Source organism: Ochotona princeps, chromosome 8 (assembly GCF_030435755.1).
Source record: "Ochotona princeps isolate mOchPri1 chromosome 8, mOchPri1.hap1, whole genome shotgun sequence".
NCBI lineage: Eukaryota > Metazoa > Chordata > Mammalia > Lagomorpha > Ochotonidae > Ochotona > Ochotona princeps.
Genome location: NC_080839.1, coordinates 14,989,492 through 15,003,322, shown reverse-complemented (window position 1 = coordinate 15,003,322; position 13,831 = coordinate 14,989,492). Strand labels below are relative to the sequence as shown.

Here is a 13,831-nt window from a genome sequence, read left to right as displayed (position 1 = left end):
GGGTAAAGTAGGTTTTACAGTTTTTTTTTTTTAATTTTATTTTAAATTCATTAATTACATTGTATTATGTGACACAGTTTCATAGGTACTGGGATTCTCCCCACCCCTCCCTAAACCCTCCCACCATGGTGGATTCCTCCACCTTGTTGCATAACCACAGTTCAAGTTCAGTTGAGATTCCCCCATTGCAAGCATATACCAAACATAGAGTCCAGCATCTTATTGTCTAGTCAAGTTCAACGGCTTCTTAGGTATACCCTCTCTGGTCTGAAGACAGAGCCAGCAGAGTATCATCCCGATCAATTAAAAGCTCCAACATACCATCAGCAAAAATCCACATCATTATGGAATTAATTGACATAGTAATGAGTAACCAATATGGTAAAAGTAAATGCGATTTCTTATCCACCTTCTGTGACCACCTCATTGACATTTCAATTTTGGTTTATACACAACATATAACATTCATAACATAACTTGTTATACATAACATCATATCAAATTAAGGCAAACATGTGGTATTTAACCTTTTGGGATTGGCTCATTTCCCTTAGCATTATGGTTTCCAGTTTGGCCCATTTGGCCACAAAGAACTGCATTTTGTTTTTTTTAATAGCTGAGTAGTATTCCATGGAGTAGATGAACCATAGCTTTCTTATCCAATCCTCTGTTGATGGACATTTTGGCTGCTTCCATGTTTTTGCAATTACTGATTGTGCTGCTATGAACATAGGCGTGCATGTTGGTTTCTTGTGTAGGAGATGTTTTGGATATATCCCTAGGAGTGCTATTGCTGGATCATATGGAATGTTGATTTTCAGTTGTTTGAGTATTCGCCAAACTGATTCCCATAGAGGTTGTACAAGTCTGCAGCCCCACCAGCAGTGGAGAAGGGTTCCCTTTTCCCCACATCCTTGCCAGCAGTGTTGGTGGTATTATGTGTGTGTGCCATCCTTACTGGAGTTAGGTGGTACCTCATTGTTGTCTTCATTTGGATTTCCCTTATTGCCAGGGAACTTGAGCATTTTTTCATATGCTTGTTTGCCATTTGGGTTTGTTCTTTTGTGAAATGTCTGCCCATTTCCCGTGCCCATTTCTTTTTTTTTTTTTTTTTTAATAATCTATTTTATTGTGTTGTTGACAATCTTTACATAGTTAATTACAGTTAAAGAAAGAAAAAGAAAAGAAAAAAAAAAGGTTCAGGGGGATAGGGAAGTGGGTAATACTATTATGTCCACATTGTTTCCATCTTGTATCTGAGGTAAAGGGGGATATTGAGGGGGAAGCCCCACCCGGTTTCCCGCCCACCCTGAGTCGCGGATGTGGGGCATGCTCTGAGATATGTGCTCGAGTGGTGTTAATAGTTCTCCGGTTATGAATCGCTGCCAGTTTCGCTCGATGAGGTCGTCCACTGATTGATATGGTCCATCATAAAGTCTCCGTTTGCCCCATATATCGATGCCAACATATAGCTGAGATGAATGATTGATCTGCTCTGTCTTCTGTCTTTTCTTGATTAGAGTTCTGAGTCCAGCAGTTCGATTAGGGAGATCTCCAAAGAAACTTTGAGGTATTCCCAGACTAGTTTCTTGTATGCTCTAGCAAGCACAGGGCCCGGCACAGTCCATCACCACGATCAGCTGGTGGTTGCAATTGCTGTGTTGGTTCTGTTTTCAGTCCCGAGTTGCACTGGAATCAATGGGTGTTGCAGTCCAGTCTGGTTCTGCCCAGCACGTACTCGGCCCTCACACAAACCAGTGGGAGCTGCAGCCTAGTCGGGGCGACCAACAATAACCCCCACCAGGCCCGCCCCCTACCCTGGTTTGCCAGTATGTGTAGCAGAAGACCAGTCTGTCCCCCATCCCATTTGGCTTTTGTACGTGTCAATGGGTATTAAAGCTTAGTTCTATCTAACCAACTCAACCATCCAGCCCTCACGGGTGTTGTTGAGTGCCTCTCTATCTAGCCATCCCAGCCCCCATCCCAGTCTTCATGCCTTCCCACGGGAATAGTGACCCAAGAAGGGGGAACCCACTTTTTCCCTCCCAGGTCTCTCTGTCCCGGTTTATGCACTCTTTAGGTGGTTCTGTGATTTGACTTGACAGAATTAGTCCCCAGTGCCAGCTTCTGCGGCTATGCCCAAACATCCCTCACCCACTCTAATTTATGCTTGCACCAGCAGGAATAATCAGCCCAGCCTGGCTTTTCCCTGATCTATTCCACATGCAGCGCACAGGTGTTGTAGCCTTGCATAGTCTAGTCTGTCTCTATCCCAGCCCACGCTCTCCGGTGGGAGTAGCTGTCCGGCGAGGGGACCAGCCCCTTAATCCCCCCGCCAGTTCTGCCCCTCCCTTCCTTCCTGGATCTCATGTGTGCTGGTTGGGTGCTGCATTCATATCCAGTACAGGCAACCACGCCCTGGCATTCCATAATGTGTACTGGTTTTGTCGCAACCAAACCCGGCTCATCCCACACTCTGATCTGGTGATCGGATTTGCCAGTGGGTGATACGGACTGATTCAGCCTGGTCTGCTCCTGACCCATGCTGAATGTGTGCCAGTGGGAAACTTTCCATGGCCTATTCTGGACTGTTTCCTATCATGCTTCTTGCGCTTACCTGCAGGGACTGTGTCCTGCCAGAGGAGTTGCCCAGGCTCCTCCATCAGATCCCCTCCCAAAGGCAGGTTTTGTGCATGCCAGGGGGTCCTTGAGCCAACCCAACTCAGTTCACCTCCTGCCCTAGCAGGAACAGTGGCTTTTCCTGGCTGGCTTTCACCCCATTCTGGTTCTTGTTGTTGGATGTTTCAGCCCAGCCATGGCTCGTCCATACCCACATACAGCTCACGCATGGCTCAGTAGGGGGTTGAGACCCAGCCTAGTGAGTCCCACATCTACCCCCTGGTTCTCCATGCCACCAGATGGTGTTGGGGTCTGAACTGGCCTGGTGCATCCAATCCCAGCCCACACTAGTGCCTCGGGTGACTGCAACTTTCCTAGATAGAACGCAGCCCCAATTCCAGCACATACGCCCCTTGGTGGGAACCTCAACCTAGTTAGGGTGTCCCGTTACCTCCCCGATTGGGCTTGTTCCTAGCTGTAAATCATGCACCTGCCCGTGGTTGCTCTGGGGACCAGTAGGTGCAAGAGCCTAGCTCGGTATGACCTGTGTTCCATGCTGGTTTCTAGTTTTGCTTGTAAACAAAGGTTTGTTCAGTCCTGCCCAATACATTACGGTCCATTACCAAGTTACACATTTTGGAGCTACTATGCCCTGCTAGTCTGACCCCAAGATTTGGACGGCATGTTCACCAGCGAGAGCTATGACTCGCCAGGGGAGCTTCCCAAGTACCTCCACTTGATCCACTCCCAAACCCAGTTTACATACATGCCATTGGTTTTTAGGCCAGTGCCCGGTGTACTCTGGCCTCCCATTTGGCCCTGTATGAGCTGGTGAATGTTGCAGCCCGGCCCACCCCACAGCCTATTCAGGATGCGCATTTGGGTGCTGCTGCCTTGCCCAGTCCAGTCTATGGTGGATCCCTTTAGCTGTGATTGATGGCAGGCTCCTTGGTCACACCTAGCTTAGTCCATACCCACCTAAAATTTAGGTTTACCAGTGGGGCCAAACTTTCTACAGGGTGTGGCCCACACATCCTGCACAGAGTCCACCCCAGTATAAGGTTCTAGAGTGCTAGTTAAAATTATGGACCTGCCTAATGTGACCAGTCTCCTGAACCAACATCATGTCAGGCAAAAAAATATCCTGCTAGACAATCCGGGGTTTATCTTTTGCATTATAGGTGTTCAAAGCTCAGCATTATTGAGTGATTAGAAGTTCTCCAAAAGAAGAGTTACTGGCGTTGGGAATCTTTAGGATTGACTCAGAACCCAGAAACAGTGGGGTCACCCTAGAGCTATCTAAGCAGCAATTCGGACATCCATTACCCCAGAGCTTCCCGGCCGGGCGGCCAGCAGGCAAAGCCTGGCACCACATGGTGCACAGGCCGCCCTGGATGAGGCCGAGGACTCGTTCACTGCCTTGCGGCAGTGTCTTTGGCGTGAGCCCCCAGCATTGGGTCCGACCCGGCAGGGGCACCCCCCACAGCCGCCACACTGTGAGGAGCGGCAGTTGCCCCCGAATCCCAAGGCCCGAACCCCTCCCAAACTCACCTAGCTGCCAGATATTAGCAGCTGGGTGGAGCTAGGAATTTTAAGCCAGTTCCCAAGTTCCCACATGGTGCACTTACCCTGAGGAATGAGCTCTCTTGGGTCCTGGATGAGGCCGAGGACTCGTTCACTGCCTTGCAGCAGTGTCTTTGGCGTGAGCCCCCAGCATTGGGTCCGACCCGGCAGGGGCACCCCCCACAGCCGCCACACTGTGAGGAGCGGCAGTTGCCCCCGAATCCCAAGGCCCGAACCCCTCCCAAACTCACCTAGCTGCCAGATATTAGCAGCTGGGTGGAGCTAGGAATTTTAAGCCAGTTCCCAAGTTCCCACATGGTGCACTTACCCTGAGGAATGAGCTCTCTTGGGTCCTGGATGAGGCCGAGGACTCGTTCACTGCCTTGCGGCAGTGTCTTTGGCGTGAGCCCCCAGCATTGGGTCCGACCCGGCAGGGGCACCCCCCACAGCCGCCACACTGTGAGGAGCGGCAGTTGCCCCCGAATCCCAAGGCCCGAACCCCGTGCCCATTTCTTGAGCAGTTTGTTTGTTCTGGTGGTTTGGTTTCTCTGGAGTTCTTTGTATATTCTGGAGATCAGCCCTCTATCTCTTATGTAGTGTGCAAAGATCTTCTCCCATTCTGTAGGTTGTTTTTTTACTTTGTTGATTGTTTCCCTTGCTGTACAGAAGCTTCTTAGTTTGATGAGGTCCCAATTGTTTATTTTGGTCTCGATTTCTACTGCTTTCGGAGTCTTTTTAGGAAGTGAGGGCCTACTCCTAAGTGTTGCAGTGTGTTTCCAACATTTTCTTCCAAAAGTTTGAAGGTTTCTGGATGTAAGTTTAGGTCATTTAGATCTGATCTTAGTGTATGGTGAGAGATGTGAGTCTATCTTTTTGTTTCTGCAGGCTATCAACCAGTTGTCCCAGCAGCATTTATTGAATAGACCTTCCCATTTGTTTGGATTGTTGTCTGTCTTTTTGTCAAAGATTAATTGACTGTATCTGTGTGGGTTTCCATCTGTTGTTTCTATTCTGTTCCACTGATCTTCCTCTCTATCTTTGTGCCAGTACCAGGTTGTTTTGATAACCACTGCCCTATAGTATGTCCATAGATCCGGTGCTGTGATTCCCCCTGATAAGTTCCTGTTCTTCAGAGTGGTTCTGGCTATTCGTGTTTTTTTGTGTTTCCAGATGAATCTGTGTATCATTTTTTCCAGTTCAATGAAGAATGCTGTGGGTAATTTGATTGAGATTACATTGAATGTATATATTACTTTTGGTAGTATAGACATTTTGATGATATTAATTTTGCCTATCCAGGAGCATGGGATGTTGCTCCATGTTTTGAGGTCTTCTTCTATTTGTTTTTTGAGTGTTTTGTAATTTTCTTCATAAAGGTCATCTACGCTTTTGGTTAAATTTATTCCCAGATATTTCATGCTTTTCTCTGTTATTTTGAATGGTAGCTTGTTGGTTAGATCTTCTTCCATCTTGCGGCCGTTTGCATACACCATGGCTGTTGATTTTTGTTCATTTATCTTGTATCCTGCCACTCTGCCAAATTCTCATATGAGTTCTAGGAGTCTTTGTATTGAGTTTTTTGGTTCTTCTATGTAGAGAATCATGTCGTCTGCGAATAGTGAAAGCTTGACTTCTTCATTTCCAATTTGGATTCCTTTGATTTCTTTGTCTTGTCTTATGGCTTCTGCAAGTACCTCTAGGACTATATTGAATAGCAGTGGTGATAGTGGGCAGCCTTGTCTTGTTCTAGATTTCAGTGGGAAGGGATCCAGTTTTTCTCCATTTAGTATGATGCTGGCATTGGGTTTTTCATATATTGCTTTGATTATATTGTGGATTATTCCTTCTATCCCCACCCTTGTTAGGGTTTTTAACATGAAGTGGTGTTGAATTTTGTCGAAGGCTTTTTCTGCATCTATTGATACTATTATATGGTTTTTGTTTTTCAGTTTTTGGATGTGATGTATCACATTTATGGATTTCCTTATGTTGAACCATCCCTGCATTCCCTGGATGAAACCTACTTGGTCTGGATGGATGATCTGTCTGATTTTTTTTGTATTCTATTGGCTAGGATTTTGTTGAGTATCTTAGCGTCAACATTCATCAGGGAGATCGGTCTGTAGTTTTCCTTCTCTGTTAATTCTCTGTTCAGTTTGGGGATTAAGGTGATATTGGCTTTACAGAATGAGTTTGGAAGAGTTGCTTCCTTTTCTATTGTTTTGAAGAGCTTGTAGAGGATTGGGGTTAGCTCTGTTTGGAATGTTTTGTAGAATTCTGCAATAAAACCATCTGGTCCTGGGCTTTTCTTTGTTGGGAGCTCTTTAATCACTGATTCTATTTCTGATTCGGTAATGGGTTTATTCAGGTCTTCTGTTACTTCTGGGGTGAGTTTTGGTAAGTGGTGGGAGTCTAGGAATCTTTCCATTTCCAAGTGGTTATCGGATTTGTTGGCGTATAGTTCTTTGTAATAATTTCTAATTATTTCCTTAATGGTAGTAGTGTCTGTTGTTATGTTGCCTTTTTCATCTTTGATGCTGCTAATTCTTGCTTTGTCTTGTTTTTTCTTTGTCAGTCGGGCCAGTGGGGTATCTATTTTGTTTATCTTCTCAAAGAATCAGCTTTTTGATTCATTTATTTTCTGAATGGTTTTTTTAATTTCTTTCTGATTTAGTTCTTGTCTTGTTTTGATAATTTCTTGTTTCCTCTTGTTTGTGGGGTCCTTCTGCTGTTGCTTTTCCAGTTCCTGGAGGTGTGTGCTTAATTTCTGCATTTGTTGCCTTTCTTGTGCTTTGACGTGGGCGCTAATTGCAATAAACTTACCACGTAACACTGCTTTGGCAGTGTCCCATAAGTTTTGGACTTCTGTATCTTGGTTTTCGTTGGTTTCCATAAACTTTTTGATCTCATCTTTTATTTCTTCTCTGACCCATTGTTCGTTTAATAGCATATTGTTCAGCCTCCATGAGTTTACATGTTTCCTGGAACATTTTGAGTTGTTGATTTCCAGTTTCACTCCGTGATGGTCTGAGAAGGTACATGGTATGATTCTGATATTTTTGTAGTTAGTTAAACTTGCTTTGTGTCCTATTATGTGTTCTATCCTGGAGAAGGTGCCATGCACTGCTGAGAAGAAGGTGTAGTCTGTGGCCTTAGGATGAAATATCCTATAGATGTCTACTAGGTCCAGTTGTTCTATTGTTTGTGTGAGTTCTGTGGCTTCTCTGTTGAGCTTTTGCTGCGTTGATCTATCTATTGGTGTTAGTGGGGTGTTCAGATCTCCCAGAATTATCGTATGTTCATCTATGTCTCCCTTTAAGTCCAAAAGTAGTTGTTTCAAGTAGCTGGGTGCATCCGGGCTAGGAGCATAAATGTTAAGAATTGCGATTGGTTCTTGTTGGATCCTCCCTTTCAAGAAGATGTAGCGCCCTTCCCTGTCCTTTTTGACGTTTGTTACTTTGAAGTCCATAACATCTGAGAATAGGACTGCCACACCAGCCTTTTTTCTCGTCCATTGGCATGGAATCTTTGTTTCCATCCTTTCACTTTCAGTTTCTTGAAGTTTCTTCTGGTTAGATGTGTTTCTTGCAAGCAGCATATAGTTGGGTCCTGATTTTTTAACCCAGTCTGCTAATCGGTGCCTTTTGATTGATGAATTTAAGCCGTTTGTGTTGAGGGTTAATATTGAGAAATTATAACTTTGCCGTGCCATATGCTTGTGTTTTTGAGGTTGTTGGTAATTGATTGTCATTTCTGTGGATGGACTTTATTGAGATCTCCCTGATTGCCATCCTTGCTTATGGCTTGCTTCCTTTTTCTCTGGGAGTAGCGCATTTCTAAGGAGATTTTGTAGAGTTGGTTTTGTGTTGGCATATTCTTCTAATTTCTCTTTGTTGTGGAAGTATCTAGTTTCATTCTCGTATACAAATGAAATCTTTGCTGGGTAGAGTATTCTTGGTTGACAGTTGTTCTCTTTCAGTACTTGAAAGATTTTGTTCCACTCCCTTCTTGCCTGGGGCGTCTGTTCTGAGAAGTTGGCAGTGATTCTGATGGTCCTGCCCCTAAAGCTTATCTTTGGTTCTTGCTAACCTTAGGATTCTCTCTTTGTTTTCATTGGAGGGTAACTTGATTACCACGTGTCTTGGGGAAGATCATTTTGGGTCAACCCTGTGGGGAGTCCTCTGGCCTTCCTGAATTTGGATTGGGTTCATGTTCCAGGTATTTTGGAAGTTCTCCTGCATAATTTCCTCAAGTACTGGTTGTATGCCTGTCTCTCTTTCCACTCCTTCTGGGAGCCCCATGATTCTGATATTTGACTTCTTGATGTTGTCGTTCATCTCCTGGATCGTCTTGGTCGCCTTGCATAGTTGTGACTCTAGTTGGTTAATAATCTGCCTGCTTTCATTCTGGGAATCTTCCAAGTCAGATATCCTGTCTTCTGCTGCTGTAATTCTGTTGGCTAAGCTCTCAACTTTGTTCTTCAAGTCTAGGATCTCGTTTTTGAGTAATTTTGTTTCTGTGATTGTGTGGTTTTTGAAATCTTTGAGCTCGTTCCATCGTTTTTCATTGTCTCTGAAGAGTTTTATAATTATTTTTCTGAACTCCTTATCAGAGACATCTTCAATTTCTTCATCTGTAATCTCTGCGATCGACCAGGCTTTATGGTGGCTTTTTGGGGTGGAGCAAGCTGTGTCTTGCCCAATAACTCTCCTATTTCGTCTCATACTTGTGGCCCAAGGTGTTGCTGGATTCTCACCCTTGACCTCTGTTGCCACCTAGTGGGTGGCCTGCGGTCTTGCTGGCCTAGGTTTTTGTTTTCCTTCTGGACCAGGGAGTTTTTGGGTTTTTTTGTTTCCCTTCTGGGTTTCAGGTTTCAGGGCCTCAGGTTTCAGTGCCTAGGAGCCCGGGACTTGTCTCTTGGATTTTTTTTTCTTTTGTTGTTGTTGCTTTGTTTTTTTGGTCTGAGGTATGGATCTGGCGGACCCACTCCACCACCGCCTCTTGCCCTCCCCCCCCAATTGGGTTGGCCCAGAATTTAGATTAGCTGTGATCCTGGGAATTTCACCCTAGCTGCTTCAGCTGCCAGCTACTGCACTTCAGGGTCCTAGCGTCCTCCCGGAACCGTGGCGTTTAGTTATGGGGGAGTTCGTGTCAGGCAGCCATCCCCGTCTTTGCCTGGGTCCTGCCAAGGTTATTAAGAACGCCACCAGTGCTAGAGGCTTCAGCACTCCTGCAGCTTCTAGCCACCACTGGAGGGGCTTTGTGCAATGACCTCCCAAAGTTGCCTCTGTATCCTCCGGTTAAAACTCCCGCCTGCCTTTCCCCCGCTGAGTTCCCAACTCACCGCTTTTGAGCCGACAACACACCGCGGATTTTGTTGTTGTTAGTTTTGGTTGATTCTCCAGACTGCATGGATTTTGTTGATTCCGCAGTGTCCTGGGAGGTTCCCACACCTGTTTCTACTAGTTTCAACTATACTTGCTCCTTCCTCTGGCACTTTTTGGCCCTCTCTCTCTGCCTTCCCCCCTACATCAACCCTTCATGGTCGGCCATTTTTTTCTGTTTTGGTAAGTCCTTTTTAAAACATTTGGTAGCCTTCTGAAGCCATATGGCCCACGGGCTTTCTGGGTAGGGAGTGATTTAATTATTGATTCAATCTCAGTCTGTGTTATAGGTCTATTTAGATGACTAATTGCCTCATGATTCACTTTTGTTATGTTTCCAAAAATCTGCCTGTTTCTTCTAGGTCTTCTGATTTGTTGTCATATATTTGCTTGTAATAGTTTGTAATAATTCTCTGTGTGTCTGAGGCATCTGATGTTACATTCCCTTTTTGTCTCTGATCCTATTGATTTGTATCTTCTCCCAACTTTTTTTTTTTTGATTAGTTGTGCTAGTGGGGAGTCTATTTTGTTGATTTTCTCGAAGAACCAGCTCTTTGGTTCATTGATTTTATGCATTATCTTTTTGGTCTTTATTTGGTCTATTTTCTTCCTTTTTGGTTATTTGTTTTTTTCTTGCTAATCTTGGGATTGCTTTGCTGTTGTTTTTCTTGCTCCTTCAACTGTAATGTTAGCTCATTTACTTGGCATTTTTCTAACTTCTTAACAGAGGCATTGAGATAAAATTTCCTCTTAACACTGCCTTGACAATGCCCCATAAGTTTTGATAATGTTGTTTTGATGGCTTCATTTGTTTCAAGTAATTGTTTTATTTTCTCTTTGATTTAGTCTATAACCCATTGTTCATTTAGTAGAAGTGTGAGTCTGGGCTGCCTCAGCTGCTCCTTCTGGGGCTTCCGTTTACTGAGAAGGATTCCGTGATGTAGCCACACTTCAAGGCTCCTGAAGCTTTGTTGAAGTGACCATGGGGCTTCTGTGCAGCACCCTCTCTTTCCTGCTTGCATCTGTAGCACTGGCATGAATATTTCTCTACTGATTTAAAGAAAAACTATTTTTAAGCTTGAGTACTCCATCTTCCAGATATTTTGGATTCATGGAGAAAAGCACAGGCATTAGAAATCTTGTAAAGAAATAGGATTTCATACAGTTTATTTGATCCCAACTTTCATGTCTCAGAGTATCTGAGTTGTTTGCCCAAAGACACATTGTGAGCAAGTGTGGAGATCTGAATTTTGAACCCAGCTGAATGTATCATTAAATATCTTCCTTTCACATGGCCAAGATCTTTCCATATTTGAGGTTATAGTCTACAGGAAAGGCACAAGACAGAAGTAGTGTGATATGAAATCTCTGGTTCTTGCTGCCCCACTCCTACTCCATGTTGTCCCTAATCTTAAATCCAGTCCCTTCTGTAATTTTTCATGCCATATAATTCTCTCAGAACTCCAATAATTTCAGGTGATTTTTCAGATTTGTGGACAGGAGGCACATCTCTCATCATTGTCCCTTATCACATCTCATCTGTCCCTTCTCATTCCTCAGACTCAGAGCTATTTTCTCATATTTTCTGTGATTCTGCCTTTGCTAAAATGCAAACAGAGAAGCAACCAACTTAGAACCTCTCCCACCCTTATTACTGTGTTATCTGAGCCTTCTCATTCCAGAATTGGGAAGAGATGATGAAGACACTTCATTAAAGAGATTGTTTCTAAGCAGAATTTTGGGCTCCCTCATCTTACAAACAGCTTCGTTTGTCTTCTGTTACAGGTGAAACTAATGAGATCAAAGTGACATTTTTGAGGATCTTATTCACACACTCACAGTTGTGAAAGATATCGTCAGCATTTGCATTAGCTTGATAATAATGACAGTAATAAACTATTTTATAGTTTTGATAAAAAGGACACAAGTGTGCCTTCACCAGAGCTCAGGAGGTCAGAGGTATCTTCAGGGCAACACCAAGCAGGTAGTAGTGTTATGCACCTTCTGGCAGCAACAGAGGGAGGATGATCCAAGTGCCTGTTCTTCCATCTTCAGGATGCCCCACATGTCCTGTTCTGTGGTCTCTTCCTCCCTTCAATCTTCAGAATCATCACCGTCACACCTCTGCTCTGACGTTGGTTGTCCTCCTTATAAAGAAGAGAAATGTGTTTTATGTTATATAAAATACTACAATGTCATATCATATATCATATCATATCATTCATATATATATATATATATATATATATATATATATATAATTGCATTTCATTTTATAACATTGCTTCATAGGCTCTGATGTTCCCCCATCCTCACCCTGTGCCCTCCCCCCATGGTGGATTGCTCCACCTTATTGCAGTATTATAGTCCAAATCCAGTCTTGTTTCTTTCATTGCAGGTATGTGCCATGCAAAGAGTCCAACATCTTATTGACTAGCTCAATTCAACAGTTTCTTGGGGAGGCATAGCTGGTAGAATATCGTTCCGACCAATTAAAAGACATAACATAACATCAACAACAGTTTCCAACATTATGGGGTTAATTAACATTGTATTGAGTGACTGATATGCTAGAAAATGTGGGTTCTTTTTTTTTTTTTAAGATTTATTCATTTTATTACAGCCAGATATACGCAGAGAAGGAGAGACAGAGAGGAAGATCTTCCATCCGATGATTCACTCCCTAAGTGAGCCGCAACGGGCCGATGCGCGCCGATCAGAAGCCGGGAACCAGGAACCTCTTCCAGGTCTCCCACGTGGGTGCAGGGTCCCAATGTATTGGGCCATCCTCAACTGCTTTCCCAGGCCACAAGCAGGGAGCTGGATGGGAAGTGGAGCTGCCGGGATTAGAACCGGCGCCCATATGGGATCCCGGGGCATTCAAGGTGAGGACTTTAGCCGCTAGGCCACGCCGCCGGGCCCGAGAGCGTGGGTTCTTAACCACATCCTGTTACTACTTCAAGAAATTTCTCAATTATAGTTTATATATAACTGGCTTTTATCTACCTTAAAATGGCTATAGGATACTACTCAACTGTCTCATGTCTATTTTCATTTTAGTATTTAGCAGTTTATTGTGTTGAAGCATAATTTTTACTGATCTTGGCAGATTTTAGGATAGTCTAAACTGCCTTATAGGTCACTCCCCTGCAGTTTCTTTTGTCTTTGCACAGAAATTTCTTGGAGTCAACTCATCTAATGGTGTAGTTGTGCAACCTAACCCAGATACCTAGAGAAGAATGCAGAAACTAATGACAGTTGCAATCATGACATCTCACATTAATAGTCAGAGCTTCTTGCTGATAAAGTTCAAAAAAGACAGCCAATGGCAGAAAATTGTATGCAGAGGCCCTCATGTCAAGAAAGTATCCTGGCACAAGAGCCCTCTTCTATATTATGGTGTATCCATCTACAGTAAATTATTTCTAACTATTTAGACTTAAAAGTGTGAGAGCAACATTACACACTGGCTCCAAAATATATGTATGAATCCCATTTTCCCTCTCTTCTAAATAGAGTAAATGAAATCATTTCAGATTTCCAGAAATGTAAAAGCAATAAGTACAGCCTGGGAAGAATTTGAAGGCTGGCTGTGGAATTGATAGATATTGCGTATAATAAGGCACTGCAAACTCTCTACCAAGAGGTTGCTCTCAGGTAACCTGAAACACAAATATAAGATACAAACAGATGATGCCATTTTGTTCTTCAGATAATTAAGAGTTTGTCAAAGCCCCTCAAATGCTTTATGTCACATAATGTGTGTCAGAGAGGATCACGTCTTTTGTAGGTAAATTAGTGCATCTCAGGGGTTGACCTGGTTACCTGGAGACACTTCCCTTGTGCTCAGAGATGAGATGAGCTGGGCTCTTCTGCTTTGCACAACATATCACTTCCTCTGCTATTTTGTATGTGCCCAGGACACAGCCCATTGCCCTGCACACTTATGAGCAGGCTGCTCATGCCCTGTGCAGGAGTCAGTGCCACTCAGGACACAGCATGGACATGAGGGCCCCTGCTCAGCTCCTGGACCTCCTGCTGCTCTTGCGCCTAGGTGAGGAAGGATAACACCAGTACCAGGAACTGAATTCAGCCAGTGTGATCAGTGCTGACTGAAACTTCCTGTCTCTGCTGTAATAACATGATGATCAGAATGGATGTTTGTGTTTGTGTTTCCCTTCTCAGGTGCCAGATGTGCCTTGGTGGTGACCCAGACTCCAACCACGGTGTCTGCAGCTGTGGGAGGCACAGTCACCATCAATTGC

At 44.0% G+C, this 13,831-nt stretch overlaps 1 gene segment (V, D, J or C); it reads left to right on the top strand.

Moving 5' to 3' along the window:
• The window catches only part of LOC131481056 (immunoglobulin kappa variable 1D-13-like), a 119,957-nt gene that overhangs the window by 4,291 nt on the left and 101,835 nt on the right, over positions 1-13,831 (top strand).